This window comes from Arvicanthis niloticus, chromosome 28 (genome assembly GCF_011762505.2).
Source record: "Arvicanthis niloticus isolate mArvNil1 chromosome 28, mArvNil1.pat.X, whole genome shotgun sequence".
NCBI lineage: Eukaryota > Metazoa > Chordata > Mammalia > Rodentia > Muridae > Arvicanthis > Arvicanthis niloticus.
Window position 1 is genome coordinate 15065233 of NC_133436.1, and position 23369 is coordinate 15088601.

The 23369-nt window shown below is 41.1% G+C and overlaps 1 protein-coding gene and 1 non-coding gene across 10 annotated transcripts in view; one reads left to right on the top strand and one right to left on the bottom strand.

Moving 5' to 3' along the window:
• The window catches only part of Esr1 (estrogen receptor 1), a 371567-nt gene that overhangs the window by 189877 nt on the left and 158321 nt on the right, over positions 1–23369 (bottom strand). The window lies entirely within an intron of this gene.
• On the top strand, positions 10822–10918 carry LOC143440214 (small nucleolar RNA SNORD88). The gene has a single exon (XR_013108052.1). It is a non-coding gene; the product is annotated as a small nucleolar RNA SNORD88 (small nucleolar RNA).

Sequence of the window (23369 nt, forward strand, 5' to 3'; positions counted from 1 at the left end):
ACACACACCACACACATACACACACACAACACACATACATACACACACCACAAACACAGACACACACACAACACACACACAACACACACACAACATACACACAACACACATACACACACAACACACATACATACACACACCACAAACACAGACAGACACACAACATACACACAACACAGACACACATACCACACACAACACACATACATACACACACCACAAACACAGACACACACACAACACACACATACACACACATACACACACAACATACACAACACACACATACACACACACAACACACATACATACACATACAACAAACAGACACACACACAACACACATACATACACAACACACACATACACACACAACAAACAGACACACACACAACACACATACACACACAACACACACACAACATACACACAACACACACAAAACATACACAACACACACATATACACACACACAACATGTACAACACACACAACACACACATACACACACAACACACACATACACACATATAACACACACAACACACACATACACACAACACACACATATACACACAACATACACACACACAACACACACATATACATACAGCATACACACATACACCACAACACACACATACACACACAACACACACAACACACACAACACACACAACACACACAACACACACACACATATATAATTGCTACATCATTATTCTAAGACTACAGAAATGAGTTGATGGATGTCAAGGGACTGGTCCTGTTCTCTAATTATGAATCCTCTCTCTCTCCTCTCTTGTTTGTTGTCTCCACCAAATGCTTCTCATTGGCCTAGGACATGGGCAAGCCCATCCCTTCATGTTACCCTTCACCCTATTTCAACGGCCTTTTGACCTTTCTGGACTCCTCAGAAGTGTCCACGCTGGATCACCTTTCCTTACCTCTTCTGAGTGGCTCAACACAGCCCTTGGTTGTAGAGTTAGTTACCTCTCTAGCTGCTCCCACATGAAGTCTGCATAATGCCAAACATTTCATGGGGGAAGTCTTCAGTCTTGACCAAGGACTAAGGGAATGGCATGTTTTCCATTCTCAAAACAAAGCAAAAATATAGTCCATTTACTAATTGAAATATATCCTATAGGCCTCTACCCCCTGTTCATAAAGGGCAAGATACAAGAAGTAAAATGTTTGAACACAGGCCATTTTGCTTCTTTGCAAATAAGAAGCATCCCCAACTAGAACAGACTGGGGTGGGGATTTTAAAAGAAATCCAAGACTCTATTTTAGATATATTTTATAAAAGCTACCATGTAAACTAACATCATCCCTTGCATAAGAGAGACCAGTAAAGCCAGTAAGCAGGACTGTGCATTTGAAACTGGTCAGAGACCTCACACTGCCTGAAAAATTTAGGCACAAAGTATCATTATGTAGTCCAGCTTGGCCTTGAACTCACAGAGAGCTGCCTGGAGTAAAGGCTTGTACCACTGTGCCCAAGCACGGTAGTTATTTTTAAACTGTCTTTATTAATAGGGAAAAGTTGAGAAAGGCATAGAATGGGAAACAAGGTTGATCTGGGTTTAAAATTAGCAAACTCCAGGAAAATGGTTCATTATTCTGATACCCTAAGGAAATTTTAGTGGTTTACCTCTTCTGGTGTTTACAGAGAACACATCAATATATTTTAACTCAAAACACTAAATACACATTTAAGCCCCAGAAAAAAATTTAATAACTACTTAAACCAAATACTATGTTGACTCACTTTCTCTCTGATAGACAGGTATTTTGCAAGCCAGAAGAGGGAAGAGAACTGCCATGAGTCAGGTAACAACTGGCTGCCTCTCCTGTTTGGATTGGCTATCCACTGAAGATGTCTATCTTCATGAAACCAGGTAAAATTCTTGAACTAACACGTCTAATCCATAAAGCATGGCAGATCTGTGTAATTGACTCCATCCCTTACCAAGAAGGAGAGCAGAGGCATGAGATTATGGCCACAATGCAAGGCTTTTCTGACAACACACAAAAGAAGCTGAAATGACTAATCAATAAACTGATTGGAAGAAAGACTCTCATAAGTGCATGTTTGCTATCGTCAGTCTAAACAAATCCTCCCTAACCAAACACCAGCAATGAATACTTTTAAGTCTCCAACTGACGTTAGATAAAAACCAACAAAGCTGTCATTTCCCTTAATAAGTCTGTAAATGGCCGATGTTAAAGCAAGTGTTGGTCCCCTAGCTCCTTCACAAGCCATATTTGATCTTTTGAAAATAATTTATGAGAAAACTGTAGTGAAATAGAGTTAATTTTTGAGAACCGATTCAATTATGTGAGTGAAACACCCGATAATTTTACCACAGTGATGGGAAGCTTCGGCTTTGTGATAACACTGGAAGAGAATAAAACGATACAACCAAGACACCATAGCCAAGTGGAGGGCTGGAAAGCTACACACTATTTTCTTTTCTCTGGGAACGTTATTCAGTGGCCTAGCAATGGCCTAGCATATATGAGACCGTGGGCTCCATCATCACCACAAGCAAAAAAAAAAAAAAAAAGTAAATAAAAATCCCTTGGAGGAATACATAGCTTAGGTAGTGCAAAGTGTAGGGTCAGGCTACAGATGACGCCTACAAGTCAAAACTGCCAGGCAAACCTGGTCCCCGAGAAACACACGGCTCCTGCCCCATTATGACTTTTCCTTTAGGATTCCTTTTCTTGACTTTTTTCCTTCTCGTCTATTCTCTATTGTAGCAGCTGTTTTGTTTTTTAACATTATCACTCAGAAAGCCTAGATTTGTTTTGTTATGAAAATAAACAATGATCCATATCCAGACACTCAGAAGGAAGACAAACACAGACCTAATTAAAGCAAGCAGTAGCTTGAGAGAAATCTAATACTGTGGACTGTTCTTTTTTGACACCTCTCCCCTCGGGATATTTTGGCAGCTACCTCAGACCAGATCTCTTTTTTGGGGGCTTTAGGCCTGTCTGTGCACCCAACATCCATCCATCCAGAATTGGCTCGCTGACCCTCAGGAACTGGTATTACCAGTCAAACTGACTGCCTCTGTGGTTTGACTCTCAAATGTCTCCCACCAGCTTGTAGTTTGAATGCATAGTTTCCAGTTTGTGGCACTGTTTCCAAGGTGGAGCCTGGCAGGGGAAAGTAGGCCACTGGGGCTGGGTCTTTGAAAGTTACACCCAAATGGACGGGCTCTGTCTCACTCTCTGTCTCCCAGTCAGACACCAGGCCCTGCCTCAGACTCACGCCTCCACAGATGGAGGCTTTTCTGCGACAACAGACTAAAGTCCTTCAAACCCATGAGCCAAAATAACCATTCCTTTCCTAAGTTATTTCTGTTGAGTAGTTTGTCACAGCAACGGCATTGTAACTAATACAATAACTGTCTTAATGCATCAGCCGTCTGTCTCTTGTCAACTATCCAACATGAAGCCACACACACAGAGTCACAGTAGGCAACTTCCTTCAGTGGACCCTCCCACCACACCGCACCCCAAGGGCCCATCCACACAGACACCAAGAGATAAAGATTAAATCAACTATTTGGTTCTTTTTCAAAGCAAAGCCATTTATTTCAAATAAATACAAATGTGTTTGAGAGTGACTGAGAGAGAGTGGGGTATGTGTGTGTGTGTGTACATGTGTGTGTACATGTGTGTATGTGTGTGTATGTGTGCATGTATGTGTGCATGTGTATATGTATGTATCTGTGTATGTGTATGTCTGTACATGTGTGTGCACATGTGTGTATGTGTGTGTACATATATATGTATGTAAAAGACAAAGGTAGATTTGGGGTGTCTTGTTTTAATTATTCTTTTACTCCGTTACAACACTTTTTATTTTAAAAATTTATTTATTCCTTAACAGTTTCATGCATAAAGGATGTTCCTTGATAAAAGTCCCCCCACCCCTGAATGCACATTTTCCTCTCCCATCCTTTTCCCCCTCCCATCAAATCCCTTCTTCTTTCCACGTCTTCCTATTTCATGTCCTTTCATTGTGACTTTCTGCATTTAACTGAGGTCTCCTGCAAGCACACACGAGTGAAGATGGGCTTACTTCACCCAGGGCCATGTTCCTGGGAGGAGCATGGCTCAAGGCTATTGCTCGGGTTTCAAGTGCATCACTCAACGAACTGGCTCCTCTGCAACTCCTCCCCGCAAACCAAGCGTACTTCGTATCCTGTCATCACAACCCCACGCTGGCTTTTAATTGCTTGTCTGAATCCACAGATGGGCTTAGGCTTGGCAGCCAATGAACCACACCTGGGTCATCATCCCACTATGCCCGCCACATCCTAGGGCAGAGAGCAGAGCTCAGTGACTACACCTATGGAGGAATCGAGCAAAGACGAAAGCTCTGGTTTCCATCCACTGACCCGTCTGTGCAGCCCAGGTGTCAGGGGGGTACAGGTTGGGCTCTTTAAAGGAAAGTCACTGTGTTGGTCACTTTTTTGTTACTGTACTAAAATACCATGATCAGAAGCAACTTATAGAAGAAAGAGTTTATCTGGACTTACAATTACAGTGTGGGGTGAGGAGGAGGGAGGGGAGGGGTAAGAGAAGGAAGAAGGGAAGGGGAGGGAGAGGAGGAAAGAGAGAAAGAGGGGGATAGAGGGGAGGAAAGGGAGAAGAGGGAGAAAGAGAGAAGGGAGAGAGGGGAAGAGAGGAAGGAGGAGAGGGGAAGAGAGAGAGACAGAGAGAGAGAGAGAGAGAGAGAGAGAGAGAGAGAGAGAGAGAGAGAGAGAGAGAGAGAGAGAGAGAGAGAGAGAGAGAGAGAGACAGAGAGAGAGAGAGAGAGGAAGGGGAGGCAGAGGGAAAGGGAGAGGAACGGGAGCAAAAGGAAAAATGGGATGGGGAAAGGGGAAGAAAGCGAGAGAGGGGGAGGAGAGAGGGAGGGAAAGGAAGAGGGAGGGATCGAGAGAGAGAGAGAGAGAGAGAGAGAGAGAGAGAGAGAGAGAGAGAGAGAGAGAGAGAGAGGTTTTGGACATCTTCGCCCACAAGCACGAAGCAGAGCAATGGAGAAAGTGGGGCAGGGCTACAAAGTCCCAAAGCTCTCCCCAGTGACGTACTTCCTCCAACAAGACTGCACCATCTCCCCAGATAGCGCCACCAGCTGGTGACCAAGTGTTCCAGTATCTGAGCCTGCAACAGGCATTCCTTATTCAAACTGTCCCAAGCACTCTGAACAGAATGGGCGGAGCGATAAAGGCCTAATGCTTGCTAACGCAGCTGAGCACTTAGCATGCTCATCACGCTTGAAGTCATGGAAGTCCACGTGAATTCTCCAGGATCGATGAAATCTAAGGTGTTTAACACCCACACCTCAAATAAAAGCCAGGTGCAGCTGATCTTGCCCAAAAGCCTCACTAGAGAAACCCAACAACACTTCTTAAGATATTTTATTTATTACCTTGTACACACACACACACACACACACACACACACAGAGAGAGAGAGAGAGAGAGAGAGAGAGAGAGAGAGAGAGAGAGAGAGAGAGAGAGAGAGAGAGAGAACTATTCTCTCCTTCCAGTTGAGGCAGGATCTCTCACTATTTGCCCTCCAGGCCAGGGGGTCCAGGAGCTTCTGGGTAATTATTTTTTCCTTGCCTCCCATCTCACCATAAGAATGCTGCAATTTCCAATTCCACACACTGGCTAGATTTTGGCTGGATTTCTGTGAGCTGCGAGGCTTGAACTCGGGTCCTTGTGCTTAAGCAGTAAGTGCTTTAACTCACTGAGCCATCTTCTTGGCCCCCAAATAACATGCCATTCTCATTGATTTCACATCATTTTAGTCTCTCTCTTTTTATGTTCGTAAATGAGTATGAGTGCTTTGCCTGAATGTCTGTATGTGCACGACATGCATGCCTGGTCCATGTGGAAGTCAGAAGAAGGGGTTGTATCTCCTAGGACTGAAGTTACCAGTGGTTGTAAGCCACCATATGGGTGTTGGGAATTGAACCCCATCCTCTAGAAGTGTAGACAGGGCTCTTAACCACTGAGCCATTTCTCCAGCCCCTAAAATGATTTATCTATTCCTATTTTATGTGCATTGGTCTTTTGTCTAAATGTATGTCTAGATAAGGGTGTGAGAACCCCTAGAACTAAAGTTACAGACAGTTATGAGCTGCCATGTGGGAGCTGGGAATTGAACCTGGGTCCTTTGGGAGAGCAGCCAATGTTCTTAACCACTGAAGCATATATCTTACTGATACATTTATTAAGGTAACACCTAAGCACTCCATCTACGTTCACCTTCTCTTTATTAGAAACCCTTACCAAAATTCTTCATAAAATTAACAAGAGTTTAGAATTTGAAGCATCCAGGAGTTGTGCCTAAATAGTTTAAAATGCCAAATATAAAAAATGAAATCTGGATTATTTCTTTTAGTATCAGCATATGTTTGTAGAGTGTTAAATGCAGCTTTAAATCCTCTGTGGATTTACATTAGGCTTACGTTTAGATCCTGAAGACATCGAGGCAAGAGAAAACTGACATTTTAATTCATTAGTAAAGGGCTATGCAGACATCCTATGACATGACAGACTTACATCACCATACACCTGTCACACATAAACACCACAACTTAAAACTGTGCTCAATAGATCAGAGCTGCCAAGCATCCTGGTTCTGTAATGCTCTGATGTCGACTTTTACCCATGTAGCTACCTGAAGTTGTGATCATGACTATTGCCAGTCATCACAACCAGAGTCAAATTGCACATTTATGGCTTGAAAAAGAATCAAAATTCATCATCCAATGTGCATCTACTGAATCCGTAAGCCTTTTCACACCATTGTCAAATTTAATAAACATAGAGCCAAACCATCATAAGCAAGAGGGAGCATCTTTGTTATTCTTCAAGTCGTAAGGTATGCAAAACATGTCATGGCATAGCTTTGAGAAATTATAGTTTGAGATTGTTTTGAGAAAAATCATAGAATCCATGGGCAGATTTTTCAAAGGTTTGCTATACAAACTAGACGCTAGGCAGAGGTGAGTAGCAGCCTTCCAGAAAGAGCGTGGTCTCCTTAAGAGTTCATCCCACAAAAGATCAACTAATGGAGTGTGGAGACCCTTTCACAACGCTCATTTGATCATTCTGTCGATGAAAAACCAACTTCTTCCATTCTGAACACTATGTTCCAAGTGCTATATAATGCATGGATTGCTTGATTCAACCTGCATCAACTTTATGAAAAGGGAATTATATTAATCCAAATTTTACAGTTGTTGGATTGTGATAAAGGTTTTAAAGCTGCTCAAACCACCCAGAAAAAAAAAAAAACAGATGGATTTTGAATCAAGGTCTCCCTCCCATTAGAGACTGAACTCACCCATACCTGCAACCTTCATATACTGAAGGCTCAACTTGTCCGAAAAGCTTTTCATTAAAAAACAGTATCTATTTTTCTGCCAGCAATTAGCTGACCCATGAGGGTTCTGAGATCAAGAATGCTTGTGCATAAGAAAGTACAACAGGGTACTAACATGGCCAAGCTGATGTCATTCACTGCCTGTACTTTAAAAATATGCAAGATGTATCTATCAAAACAATCATATTGGACAATGGGGTAAGAAAGAAAACTTACATTATTTGGAAGAGAGACACTGGCCAGGTATTTGGATATGACTTGCATAGAATCATGGGTATTACCCTGCCTTACATCTGGAAGAAAATGGGAAGTTCCTGAGTTTACCCCTGCCCATTAAGTGGAGTTTGATCTTGGAGGTGTCACATAGATCAATTATTAGTACCAAAGGGAGAAAACACTATGAGAGCGGCCAGGCAAAACTGAGAAACAGGTTCAAACAGTGCTGCTGGGACCACCAACTGAAGAAATGGAAGACTGTCAAGGAATTTAATAAGGTGGGAAGAGTTCAAAAGATTTTTAAGTGAATGTAGGAGTGTGGAAATGACTGACATTAAAAAATGAAGGATTAGAAGTATTCATAATTATTCCCTAGAAGAATTTGTATCAAAATAGATATTAATCATCTTTAAGTAGTAAAGTAGATGAAGCTAAAGATGAGAAGGTTTAAACCGAGTGCCAAATATTTCGGGCTAGGAGGAAGAGGAGGAGGAGGAAGAAGAGGAGGAAGAGGAGGAGGAAGAGGAGGAGGAAGAGGAGGAGAAGGAAGAGGAGGAGGAAGAGGAGGAAGTGAAAGGCTCCTGCTTTGTTCCAGGATGTCCTAAAAATTGTCCTTACTGTTAATCAGGAGGAGAATCTGATTTATGAGAGAGAGTGAAAAGATGGGGTATAGAACAATTCTAAACATGTTGGGAGATTTCAGTAAGACATTAACCGACTGTCAAGCAGATAGTTGTAAATGAAGTACTAAAATGAAGACAAAATTAAATGGAGGTAAAATACTTAGTAATTCCCCTTTCAGGTACATACTCAGTGAGTGGAGGGGTTGGAGGTTGAGAGATTTCCAAGATCAGATTGGCCTGTGGGTACATTTCTGGAAGGGGTGGGGAGTGGGGTGTGGATTGTTACCTGGTATGAGAGCCCAGCCCACTGTGGGCAGCAACATTCCCTGGGCTAAAAAGTCCTAAGAAAGTTAGCTAAGCATAGGCCTTTCAGCAAGTCAACAAGCAGCATTCCTTCATGGTTTCTGCTTCCAATTACTGCTTGAGTCCCTGCCCTGACATCTCTCACTGATGTAACCCATTAGATAAAATAAATTCTTTACTGCCCTCAGTGGCTTTTAGTCGGTGTTTTATCACAGTGACAGAGATGAATCTAGAACAGTGTCCTGGTCTCTATAATACACACACACACACACACACACACACACACACACACACATATATATATATATTTGAAAGGAGGAATTCAAACAGATATGTGTTTGTGTGTGTCCACAGTCAAAGCAACGTTACTCATAATAGCCAAAAGACAGAGATAACTCAGGCTCTTCTGACTTAAATAAACACACAAAAGGTGGTATATAAGTACAACAGAATTAACATTTATCTTTTAAAAACATTAAAATCTCAATATACTACAGCATGACTGAATCTGGAAAACACAATGCTAAGTGGGAGAAGTCAGACACAAAAGGACAAGAGTGACTCTGTGTACATGAAGTGCCTAAAATAGTCACACTCGCAGAGACACACTGTGGTGATGAAATAGAGCTATCAAGATCCACAGGAAAGTGGGGGAGTTACTGCTGAAAAGGCACAGTTTCAATCTTCTCATACAACTTCTGCTCATACAACATAAACGAACCTAATTCCACTGAACTACACACTTTCAATGGCCGAGCTAGTGTATTTTTGTTGTGTATGGTTTTTGTAAATTGAACTTGGAGCTGTCATAAGTCTCTACATGAGAAAGCAGAAAAATGAATCAAGGTTGTACTGTTTGATCCTATTCTGATTTGCTCCTAACTGACCATCTCTGTGGCCAAGGAATGACTAGCACCATGCACCATGGACTTCCCATAAACTAGGTGATGTGCTTGTTGCGTTCAGCTCTGTGTCTCATCTCATTATCACAAACAATGAGTTGGGTCGCTCCAGTTACAGAGTCATAACTTGAGATGCCAGGGAACTGAGTAACTTGCTCAAGGTCTCTTGGCTGGTAGATGGTAGAGCCATCATTAAAATGAAGATCTGTCTCATTCGCGGGTCTTTGGCTTTTTCTTTGTAGAATCCCGCCACGATTGGCTAAGAAGAAAGAGCTGAATATTAACTCAGAATACTTAAAAGTATTAAATTATGCTTATTACAATAATGCAACAGCTAAATAAATCACTGTGTCTTTGAAACACATTTCAGAATCAGCAATGTAATCATCTCCAGACTGATTCTTAAAACAGAAAAGATAAACCACATGAGAGATTATATTTATCTGTGCATCAGGACATGTATTTTTTTTTAATTCTAGAAAAACCTCTTCAACATATTCTGGTATAAGCTCAAGATGGAAAAAAAGACTAGAAAGCAAATGTTTACGGAAATTAAACAAAAACTTTAAGCCCTTTGAAAGAGTAACTGCAGCAGTGTGTTTGTAAATACGTTTCCACTCAGATATTAAAATGAATACTTTCTGATTCACAGCCAGTGCAATGAGCCAAACCAAATGAAATAAAATTTGGCTGTCTCGGTGAACACATTCCTAAAACTCCAGTGAGGACATTCAGTGGGCCCTGATTTGAACTGTTTCACAACCACATCTCTATGTAGCAGCATGCACCAAAAAATAAAGAAGAAGAAAAAAGAATAAAAAGAAAAAAAAAAGAAAAAAACAAAAACCGGATGCTTAATCATTCATCCCAAATTCTATTTTCACACGAGTCATTTCTAATTAATCTTATCAGAAACAACACCCACCCCCAAATTGCATTTTGCTTTTATTTTTTTAAAGTGAACCAGAAAGTATTACTAATACCCAATTATATTCCCCAAAGATGTTTTGAAAGAAGGAATTCTAGGAAAGACAACAGCCCTGGAAAGTTTCTTTTTCTTCGTAAAAAAATGAAGTCAGAAGAAATTCTCCCTGTCCTTACAAGACCCCAATCGACTGAAAATGTTGACGTGATACCTTTGGGTCCTGTCTCTGTAGTCCATCTGCAAAGCCACAGTTGTTTCAAGCACCTGGCACAGAATCAAGCCAACAGCTGCGGTAACCCATGATGGCATCAGTGTCCACCTCACCACAATGCCCCAGAGACAATGTGTCGCTTTCAACAATGCCTTCCCTAGCTCCACACACAAGTAAATGCCAGTATGCAGCCCCGAATAGGACCTTCTGAAATTGCTCCTCCTACTCCTATAATGTCCATCCAGCACAGGGTTTTGACCACCCTGAGGACATGGTGCCTTGTCTAAGACCTTTGAATCCAGAAGGCCTGTAGGACTGGGGACAAGGGAGCAAAGAAAAAGATGGGCAGTGAATAAGAGTCAAACAAAGAAGGGGAGGGTATAACCATTGGGGTGACTAATTCAAGGCAGCATTCCCCTAACTTCCTGGTCTTTTTCTCCTTTGTATTCTTTGCTTCCAGAAAGTTCCCCCAACCTTTATTACCACATCAACTCCTTTAAAGATAAAAACCCTGATGGCCGGAACTGGTAGAAAGGATTTCAAAGTGTTCTCAGCCTGAGAAACAAGGAAAAGAAAATGCTCTTGCAATCTGAGAGACAGGATAAAACCCAGAGACCCTGAGCAGGGTTCGGCCAAGTGGCCTGGTCCCGCACAGTCAAGGATAAGCTCACACTCCAGCTCAGGGTCATTTTGATGCTTAAGGGGGAGAGGAGAAGATTGTTGACTGAGATCAGATTGGTGCAGCATATGGAAATACGGAGGTCCTTCAAATTGCTGGGCTGGTATTTTATTTTAATGGACTACTGATTCACTAAGTGCTAACTACAAATTTCTCTTATCTTTGGGAGTCTCTCCCAAGTTCTTCTATAGGCAAAACTCTGCCAAGAAATTCTGATAAAAAGTAAGGACAGAAAAGTCGGGCATTTAAGATGTCTGCACATCTGTAGCAATAGTACAGACATTTCTGCTTTTTTAACTTGACTGAGACCCCCTTCAAAAATAGGGAGCAACTAATCTACTTTATCAACCCCAACAATTGCTTCTGACTTGTGGGAGTAAATCAATGTGAGTTTTCACACACAAAAAAATGGCCATTTTTTTTCTTTGATTTCCTCATGATCTTCCCATTTTCCTCAAAAAATTTCCATGGTCTTGTGAATGGAAAACAAAAATAAAACCTCCTTTTTAATAAATAATACTTCAATTCTACATGTAATTTTAAGAGAGTAAAAAAAGAAGAAGAAATAACCAATGTGGTCAATGGGTACAAAGTTTTCACCCATCTTGTGTCCACTGAAAAGTTAAAGGATGTGTGAAGGAACATGGATTGATTGACATATAGATTTCACCCAAGGTCATGTGCATAGTCCCATGCATTTCATAGTCCTCTAGGCTGGGGACAATTTCTGTGAAGTCTGTTGCAGCTGCCCTGTAGCCTGGTAAGGAGTGAAGTAAACACCTGATGGTCACCCAGCAAAAGCAGAATTGTCATGGAAACATACACTCCTGAGCATCCAGACCACACAAGTCAGTGTGCTCCCATTTCTTCCTGAGAGCATCGTCATAGATGATCTTCATCACATCATTGGGAAAGTGTTGTCCTTTCTCAGAGATATTTGGGTACTTAATCTAGAATCTTCCACTTCCTGTTGACCTAGAGCAATGGTTCTCAACCTGAGGGTCACAACTCCCTTAGGTGTCACATATCATATATCCTACTGATCGGAATTTTAAAGATCTTACGATTCATAACAGTGACAGATTTACAGCTACAAATTTAATTTTATGTTTCTGGAGTCACCACAGCATGAGGAGCTGTAGTTGAGAACCACCGATCTTCGAGTTCTCTTGCTCTTTCTGGAACTCGTCTTAAGAGGGAAAATGGTCCTACTGTGTGGCCTACACATGCTACTCACACACAGTGCCTTCACTTCATCTGCAGAAGGAAAGATGTGGTCGTGTCTACCACTAAGAGCACTCCAGTGCTAAGCTCCAGCTCCATGGTCTTTTGTATGTTACATAGTTTCGCTGCCTAGTTCAACAATGTTCTAAATGGATGATGTTCTTACTGCTTCCAGAAAGTTGTGGTTGCTGTGCCAAACTGCAGGAATATGTGTGTATTTAGGTAAGGTTACAACTTTAGGAGTAATAGACTTGGGCCTGGGTCTCAGGCTGTGTGTGCTTCTCAGCAAACTACAAACTAGCTGACTCCTCTGGGGTCTTTAATGTCTCTGCCAGTGACTGACATATGACCAGAGAGACAGTGTGTGTAAATGCTGTAGAATATTCTATATAATGAACCTCTATAGACCCATTAAAAATAAATGAGAGAAAACTGCTTCAATATAAATGTGTGTGTGTGTGTGTGTGTGTGTGTGCGCGCGCGCGCGAGCAAATTAACAAGAAAATCCACAGGAAAAATAATGTTGTAGAGCAATATGCCATTTGTGTTGTCAAAGTATGTGGGTGTGTGTAGGAGTGTGTGTGTGTGTGTGTGTGTGTGTGTGTGTGTGTGTGTGTGTGTGTAAAATATTTGTTAGAAACACTAGAAAGAACTTACATATTAAGATGGGTACAGTGGAGTTTAGTATGAGACAACAAGAAATTTTCATTCTTCATCAAATGCCATGTTGTGTTGCTTAACCTTCGCCTTCCATATTTGTTTGATGCTTTTTTTAAATGATCAACAAAGCCAAAGAGGCGGTGGACATTTCTCTTTCAGAGTAATACTAAGCCAGCATCAGTAGCTTCCACTACTTCTCTGGTTCTTCATTCTCATCTGTCCGCTCTGCCACCCATGGGCTAAGCAATGAACTTCACCGTCAGAACTTTGGTAAGCAAGAAGAAGCCACTGTGTCTTCCCACAGAATAGGAGAAAGTGTGGGCTGTGCTTTTGTCTCTTCAGAGATACTGAAATTCATGGGTAGCTTCCAAGCTTCTCAGGTCCAGTGGATCACAAAGACCTCCACATATAACTGGGTAGTTTTCACTTACTGCCTTTCCAAGTATGCCAGAGCTCCTGTTGCTTTAAGATGACCCACTGTTCATCTCTTGGGGGTTTGTATCTCCTCTCTGCAGACGACAGAGCATCCTTCACCTTCGCCTTATACTAGGCAAGATAGCAGAAGGCACATTGGAGCATCCTAGACTCAGCTCATAGCCTGGTAACAGCCTCATTTCTCCTGAGCAATGAGAACTCAGTTACAAACAACTCTGTGGCCTCTTATGCTGCCCATTAGCCTTTAGGGACAAAGAGCCAGCTAAAGCTTGGTGGCCCTCCTCATGTGTAACCTCCCTGTTAGAAATACCCATTTCCTGTGGGAAGTAATAGATCCCAATGTTAAGTACCAAGTTCTATAGTCGAACTAATTGGTTTCTATATTGGTTTCATTTCTCTTATAGCTTAGTTTCCTCATCTGTAAAATAAGGATAAACTAGAGTACTGATTTATCATAAATTTGGGGAGAATTAAATGAGATGATACATAATATACAGCCTTGGGCAGGAAAGTACTCATTAAACACTCACTAACGTTATGATTATTAGGCACTAAATCTCCAGACCAGCGCAGCTCAAATTTGTTAGAACAGTATTTGGAAGGAAATACCCTCAAACAAGTCTATTATAACCTATCATTTTTTAGTAATAAAATGGTGGTTTTGCTTTTAAGTAATTGTCCTTGGATCATACATCTTTAAGATTGTACTTGTACAGTCAGGCATAAGGTGCATCAAAACTTTTCATCCTGGCAAAGACAAAAAAAGAAAAGAAAAAAAACCTACCACAATCAGCCAATCAGATAATCAGATAATGCTACTTTCGGAGCTGGAAATTCTGCTAATGCCTAACAAATCCAGCAAAAACTATAAAAAACAACCTTTCATAAACTGTATCCAAACACCTTTTAAATAGCCAAGAATTATGGTGTGCCTGCATAATTTGTCTGAGGTATCAGCTGTCTCCCTCAGAACAACCCAACTTGAACTAATAGCTTGCATCTGGACTTCGAACAAAAAACAATTGCCACCTCCCCAAAAAAACTTATTTGAAACCTGAAATGATAAAGCTGCCAGAAAAGAATGGCAGTACCATACAGAATACAGGTGTGGGAAAGGGCTTTCTGAACAGGACTCCAGTTGCCTAGGAACTGAGGCTGACAACTGACAAAGGGGACCTCAGAAAATGAAGTCTTTGGCACAGCTAAAATTGAATGGGGAAGAGGCTAGCAAAGTGAGAGGGAGTTTTTGTCACATAAGATTTTTAACAGAGAATTAGCATCCAGAATATATAAAGAACTCCAAAAAAAAAAAAAATCAAGAAAACAAATTGCACCCTTAAAATTGAGTATGGATCTAAACAGAGAATTCTCAATAGAAAAAAAAAGTAAAAATGTCTATGAAGTACCTCAAAAGTATTTATTACCCTTAGAAATTAGAGAAATGCAGATTAAAACAACCTTAAGATGTAATCTTACCCTCATCAAAATGGCTAAAATCAACAAAACAGCCAGAGACAAATGCTGCAGGAGATGTGGGGAAAGGGGAATCCTCGATCATTGTCACAAACTGGTTGTGACAAGCTACTCTGGAAGCCCGTATATGCAACCCTCAAAAAGCCAAACATAAGTCTACCATGTGATCTAGTTAAATTGACATATGCCCAAAGAACTCAATATCCATAGGACTCAATATTCATGGGACTCATGGGTCTGGAAGACCTGATATCTCCAGGAAACAATAGCCTACTCCACAAGCACCTGCTCAGCCATGTTCCTCTTCACTCCATTCACAATAACCAGGAAATCAAAACAACCTAAATATTTTCCAACTGATGAATGGATAACAAAGATGTGATACATAAATGACAGAAAACTATTCCGCTCTAAAGAAAAAAAAAACCTGAATCTTGCATGTAAGTGGATGGAAATAGGAAATATTCCACTGTGTGCTAGCACAGACCCAGACAGACAAACACCACTTGTTCTTGCTCATCTTCAGTTCTCATAGGCGAGCTCCGAGTCCTGAGGTGGGAGTGTGGACGATGCAGTGATCACAGAAATTACGAGTTGGTTCTCTCCTTTCACCATCAAACCCACATTGTCAGGTTTGGCCACAAGCCCATTTACCTGCTGAGCTACCCTCTAATATATCCTAATTAAAATGCTTTAAGCATCAGCTTCAGGGTTCTTTGAGGCTTCCTGACTTGACACCCCCAGAAAGATCTCCAGCATGGCATTAAACTATGTCTCCAGGAAATCTGATGTGACATCTGTCTCCTAGGCACTGCATCCCTCCTTCAGAAATGCCAAGTTTATTTCTGCAAGAAGAAGGTCAGGCCACACCACCCACCACCTTTGTATCCCACGATCCCTTTCTGGCCTCCCATGGTCCATCAGTTTTCTGTACCTCTTACCTTGTTTATCTCAGTACACCCCCGCCCCCCCCCAAAAAAAACCAGAGGCAAGGCAAAAGCATGAGAGCAGAGACTCACTAGTAGAACTGCCATTACCATTATTATTTTTAAAGATCTCCTTTGAAAAGGTCTTAAACTGAAAGATGTTTAACAAAGCCTGCATGGCCTCAGAAACTACACTTAGCTTACGTGGAAGAGACCTAGCACTGTGAGAATCATGTAAAAAAAATTGAATAGCTCTAAAAGAAAGTCACAAAAACACTTCCAAAGCTTGCATTACTACAACAAAATACTTTATTTCTTCTCTTAGGTAAGAAAAGAACAGGCCATTTTAAAGGCGCATTATCATAAAGAAGGTATCCTTCTATATCTCTAGCTGCCCTAGAGTGGCCGGGAGTCACCAGTGCTGAGTTCAAACTCCATGGAGTTTCAGGTGTAACCCTAGAAGGTTAGCTGAGGGGAAACTGACCCAAGAGAAGCTTGAATACATCTAGATTTATTTTTAGTAGAGAAGGAGGAAGAGGAGGAAGAGGAGGAGGAGGAGGAGGAGGAGGAGGAGGAGGAGGAGGAGGAGGAGGAGGAGGAGGAGGAGGAGGAGGAGGAGGAGGAAGAGGAGGAGGAGAAGGAAGAAGAGGAGGAGGAAGAGGAGGAGGAGAAGGAGGAAGAGGAGGAGGAAGAGGAAGAGGAGGAGAAAAGGAGGAGGAAGAGGAGGAGGAAGAGGAGGAGAAAGAGGAAGAGAAAGAGGAGGAAGGAGAAGGAGACGGAGAAGGAGAAGGAGATGAAGAAGGAGAAGAAGAAGGAGAAACAGCAACTAGGAAAAGAAGAAGAACCAGGAGGAGAAGGCTACAAAGGACTTTTGTTGCATCAACTGATCCATTAAAGTTGATATAGATAACTTTGCTTTCTGCTTTTTCAGATATTCAAGATAACTTTCACAGCCTTTTACCAGCTGCTTGTAAAATAAAAGTTATACTATTCCCAGATAAAAAGAGTGAAGGTGGAAGGAGTCCCAGAGTTTATTCATAAATTGCTTTGGTAACATTGATATGTGGAGTCAGAGAAAAGGATGAGGAAGGGTGGTGAGGACCATGCATTGTCTTTGAGCCAATGAACACACACACACACACACACACACACACACATACATATACACATACACACACACATACATACATACATACATACATACATGCATATATAGTTCAAACAGGAAAGAGATGTGTTTATAAAGTCTCTACTTAACAATAAAATGTGCATATATATGTCTATATATAGACACATATAGACATATATATATGTATGTGTATATATATGTCTATATATACATATATATCATGCACACGTTCTGATTTTCACAGATCTCAGTGCAAGCAGGTATGTGACCGAAATCACACTGATAACAACCCAGCTCCCTGGCAGAAAGCTGGCTCTTTCTTCCCAATTGAGAATGCATAGTTAGAGTCAATATCACAGTTTGGATAACTGACTAAAATAACACGTGGTTGGCCAGTACTGTAGGTTTAACTACTGAGATTCCTGGTGAGTTTATTAATACAAAGTCCTTCGTCTCCTCCGCTAGGATTTCTCAGTATCCCAGAGTAATAATAGTCTCCTGGAGCCACCTACCTAATGTCTACTCAATACAATTCCACACTGGCTCACAACCCATGAGAACTTTTCAATTTTTTACCTTCTCTGAAACCAGTTATTACTGCCATGATTTTATGGATTAAATGGGGTATCTACATTTACCATCTTCTGATGGCTCGTGTTGCATGGAAGCACGACTTCAACTCTTAGAAATGAAGTCTCTAGCAAATGTTCAAAACACTACTGGGGACGGGGAGATGGCTCAGTGGTTAAGAGAATGTACTGCTCATATAGAGAACCCAAGTTCGAGTCCCAGGACCCACACTGGGTATCTCACAATCATTCCAGTTCCAGGAGATCCAATGCCGTTTGCTGACCTATGTGGGTACCTGCGCTCACATGCACATAATCAGACACATACATACCCCCAGGTACCCAGAGCCGCTCAGACACACACAGAGAGACACACACATACATACACCCAGACACACACACACATACACACACCAACACACACAGAGAGAGACACACACACAGACACACACACAAATACACACACACCAAGACACATAGACACACACATAATTTTAATACAATAAAACAAATACAACCTTAGACACCCTCCATAAATAACTAGGGAAAAGATCAAGAATATCATAAACTTAACAGTCACAGACTCTAAGTTATAATTACCCAAACAACTCTTTACTTGGAACCAACTGCTTTTCTCTATATTATAATAAAACATAGCACCTTTATTTCCACCATCCCTACATTATCTATTTTTACAGTGGAAGGAGTATCTTAAGATTTTCTTAATGTTATTCCCATGTTAAGCTTTAAAACTAGGTTGAAATACTGTATCATGCACATAGCCCAGAAAGACAGCACCAGCCAAATTCTGGATTTGACATAAGAGACTTCTTGCTCATGGCAGTGAGAGAGCGGTACAGCTGGAATGTGTTAGAATTCTGTAACAAGTAGTTTTAATGCATGCAGGGTTCTAACATACTATCTAATGCTGTGCATACTACACAGACCATGCAGGACTAGGCAAATAATGACTAAAAACAAATTCCAGGATATTAACAATGAAAGAGATGCCTTTAGTGTGCTTTGGACGGATGCCAGTTGAGACACTATCTCCTCTATAGTGTTGTCTAGTTTATTCCAGAGCAATGTTCTCACCCTGACTCTGAACTCCTAGCCTTTCTATAAGTCTCTTCTGGTGTTGAGTTTAAATCTTGTGTGATTTATCATAATCCTCTATTAATGACCAGCTGAATCCTTCGTACTGCACATCGTGTTTCCTTAAATTTCTCGCGGTGCTGCTACGCAATGCCAGACAGTGAATATCTGTTGCATTAAAGCAACAGAAAAACATAAATTCCTTAACTCAACAAGTTAGTCCTCTCTAGCAAAGGAGGTTTGAGGAACACGAGCAGGAAGGCGCTTGTGGGTCTCAATGCTAAGGAGGAAGAAGACTGGGGAGTTGGGACAGAGGCAGCAGGGGTGCAGCAGCAGATCTACAGCAGCTCAGAGACAGCAGGGGTGCGGCGAGTCTACAGCAGCTCAGAGAAGCATAAACAGTGTTGCAGGTGCTGAAAACCAGAAGAAACCCATCTCCACGGTGATTTTACTGTGCCACACAGGACTAGTTAATAGGAATATCCAAGCATAATTATTTTCAAATGTATTCCCTTGTTGCTACCTCCGAGGTGTCAAAGCAACAAATAATTACAAATTCAGATCACCTTATGAACTACGTTTTATCTTCCATGGAATATAAGGAGAACATTTTGTGCATTGCTCAGTGAACTACCATAGAGAGGTCTAGCCACATTTAAAATGATTACATTTAGATTTTAACCACACAGGTCATATTTATAAACATAACCCATGCATTCTTAAATAATTGGATTCCGTTCAATCTCATTCACTCTTTACCTCCTGGTACATGATTTGAAAGTGCCGAGTGCATCAAAGAAAGATAACGTACATTTGGATAAAATTTAAAATCCATTTACTCCTTCTCAAAGCAAATAGAAAAAAATAAGTGCCTATTACGAGGAGAGGTTAAAATTTAATATTTAAATTGTGTTTCCTGTTCCTTATTCCTTAGCAAATGAAAACTAGAATCTTTCTATTTCATCTAAGGGAAGGTGGGCCTGTGGGGGAAACATTAACCCTTCCCTGCATCTCTTTCTTCGGGTCATGGATATCTTCTGTCTTGAATGAGTCAGATCTGCTCACTAACTCACACATGCTGCAGGATTAACATGGAGGTTTTTTTTTTTTTTTAAAGGTTCTACAGCCTGGACAACAGATTTATGAAATAGATTTTCCTTGTGTATGATATTTCTCCTCCCCCACCCCCGGGCAAAAAAAAAAAAAAATCCAGGCGACTAACAGTTTTGTGAGCATGTTTGGTGCAGCAACGGCATAGAATGTGGCCCAGAAGTGATGATCTCCCTGTTCTTCAGAATATACTTCCCTCTGAATGAGTGGGTGTTAGAGGACATGCCTTCCATTTTTAAAGGATATAAAAGTGCCAACAATCGTTTTCTACAAAGAACAGAGAATTTAGGGAAGGATTAAGGCTACAGACCCTCACCGTAAGGCTTGTAAAGGACAATGTAGCCAATAATTTTAAGGGCTAGTTACTACCCTTTGAATATGTGCCCATTAAAGGCTGTCTATAATTTTTGTGGAAAATGATTGTCATTCATAAATGGGGCTTTCTAATGGATTGTTGATGAGCTTAACCACTGTACATGGGCACGAGCTACTACTTTAATGGAAATGGCCAGTGCCATGACCAGAAGAGAACCACTTAGTAGGGAAATTGGAAATTTAATTTCAAGCAGATGAACAAAAAAAAGTGAAGAAGAAGACTCCAAGTGGTAGCATTTTAAAAAAAAGAAAAGAAAAAAAAAAAAAAAACACCAGCGATTAAAACCATTTGGAACCTTTGATTACCCTTCGAAGGCATTTGTTGCCATGGTTTTTTAAGGCTCCTGAAAGCCTCAGCTATGTCCACAAAAGCTGCCAAGAAACAGGAATCTATACTGATTTCATTTGTCAGAGGCATTTTATCTTAATTATCTCCAAGATAAAGATTATTTGGCCAAAAAAAAAAAAAAAAAAAAAGAGAGAGAGAGAGACAGAAAGGAAAAAAATGGACTGAAAGTGACGTCATCTCACAGGTAGAAGCAATGTGACTCCTCTGTTTGTACAGATTTCTCTAGTCCACAGATGGGTGCATATGTATATGCACCCATATAAGCTAATCTAACTATCAGAGTGGAGAGCTACAAACATTTAAAATCAATAATGTGGCGAAATATGGTGGCACATGTTTGTCTTCCCAGCCCTTGGGAGGTGGAGGCAGGAGGATAACAAGTTTGCGCTATATTAAATGCTGCCTACAACAAACCATTGATAAGATAAGTACTGAGAATTCTTCTACAGAAGAAGGCTTTCAGGTCTTGACTTCCGTGCTGTATCTTTCTCCTCTCTAATGTGAGTCAAGAGCCAAACATCTAAGAAATTCATCAGTGCCTGAAGATAATACCTATCTTTAAGGAAGGTTCATTGTAGGCTTTCCCTTGAAAGTTATGTAACAGTTCCTCTGTGTGCATTCTTATACTCTCTACCTTTGATCTACATAGTCTTGTTCCTTTATGGCACAGCATGCATGTTGTCACAAGATGAACAATTAAGACAAAATTCTGACAAGTCAAGGATTAGGCAAGCCCTGAGCCTTAAGAGGAGACAATAAACTCCCACAATCTAACCCATCTTCAGAAACTACCAGAGTCTTGGTCCTTTTGTTGGCATCATTTGAATGTTCATACTGATTCCTGTACTTCACTCTCTGTACAGTTTAATGTGTTGGTACCAGGATAATCTTTTTTTTTTAACTATAACATTCTAAAGTACATCACATGATTTTCCTGTCCAGCAGGTTCTTGTGAACATAACTTTTGGTAATGAAGATGATATTTTCACAAGGTTTCAGGAAGATCCAAAAATCTCTTTTAACATGTTATTCTGAGGATCAAAAGGAATATTTTGCAGTTTCTGCTATGATTTGGGTAAGTGTCTCCTACAAGCACCTGTGGAAAAGGTTTGCCCCCAAGCTGATGGCACAATGGAGAGGTGTTGGAACACTTAAGAAATAGAGGCTAGTGGGAAATCTTCCAGTCATTCACTTAGAGTATGCCTTTGAGGCAGATACAGGACACAAACCTGTCCTTTCTCTCTGTCCTAGCCATGAGTTGATGGGCCTCTTCCACCATGTGTGCTCCGTCCATAATACACTGTTTTCTATAGCCCCAAAAGAGATATATCCAACTGAGCCCACACTGAAGTCTCTGAAACTGGAAGCCAAGACAAACCCTTTCTCTTTTTAAGATCATAATCTTGGCAGTTTCTGAGCAATGGAAGCTGGGTGACAGTTACTTTTTCATCATTCAAAGCATGGCATCTTCACAATGATGCCGTTCTTCTCAGCAAGTTCCCTTAAATGACTCCAATCCACATCCCTGGACTAGTGGAGAGTGCCAGTTCTATTCTGTGGCTGCTGAATAATCCTCTCAGTGTGTTACCCTATCATCTATCTCCAACATGGCATGTCTATCATTGAACTTCCTTTATGTCTCAGTTAATTGGCCTGTCTCTTAATGTTCCCTGTTCATTCATCCCCCTTTTAACATCATTGATTCTTTCCTCTATTATAAAATATATGTTTATTCATTTAATACAATATGCATTATTTCATTAGGCTTTCCATTCTATTTCCTTTTCCCTATTTTACAAGCACCACCTATCTTTGAACACTTGGGTGAGCTGACTACCACCCATTCATCTCCATACTTCCATTTTCTCCCGTTCTCTCCCGTTTTGATCTCTCATGTATGCTGCTGACAGCTCACACTTTACCAGAGACTATTGTACCATATTGATACCTCACTAGTGAAATTGATGGCGTTGTGTTACCTAAACCAACCCAAGTGGACCTTTACCTTCTGTCTGTGCTTTTATCGGTTGATTGAGAAGAAATCTTGATTTGGCCACAACCTCTGAGGAGCTCACAGCCAGAACAGGAAGACTGGATGTGGGCAAATGTAGGTGACCCAATGAAACAGTGTCTTTTGGAAGTGCCAGAAGACAGACAACTTATGAACCAGTGTGTGAGATTATTTTTATGATAGTCATGCTTAGTGAGCTTAAGAATCATGACAGATTAAGAGTGGGCAGGACAACCAATAACTGGCCCAACTTGAGACCCATCCCATGGGCAAACACTAATCTCTGACACTACTAATGATAGTTGATTATGCTTGCAGACAGGAACCTAGCATAACTGTCCTCTAAAAGGCTCCACTCAGCAGCTTACTGAAAAAGATGCAGAGACCCACAGCCAAACAGTGGACAGAGTTTAGGGAGTCTTATGTAAGAGTTAGGGGAAGGATTAGGGGACCTGGGGAGGATAAGAATTCCATAGGAAGACCAAAAGAGTCAACTAACCTGAATCCTTGGTACTCCCAGAGACTGAACCACCAACAAAAGAACATACACGTGCTAGACCTAGAACCCTGTACATATATATATGTGCTGATGTGCAGCTAGGTCTTCATGCAGGTCCCAGCAACTAGAGCAGGGGCTGTCTGCAAGTCCACTGCCTGTCTGTGGAATCTGTTCCCCTAACTGGGCTGTCTTGTCTGGCATCAATGGGAGAGAATGCAGCTGGACCTGAAGAGACT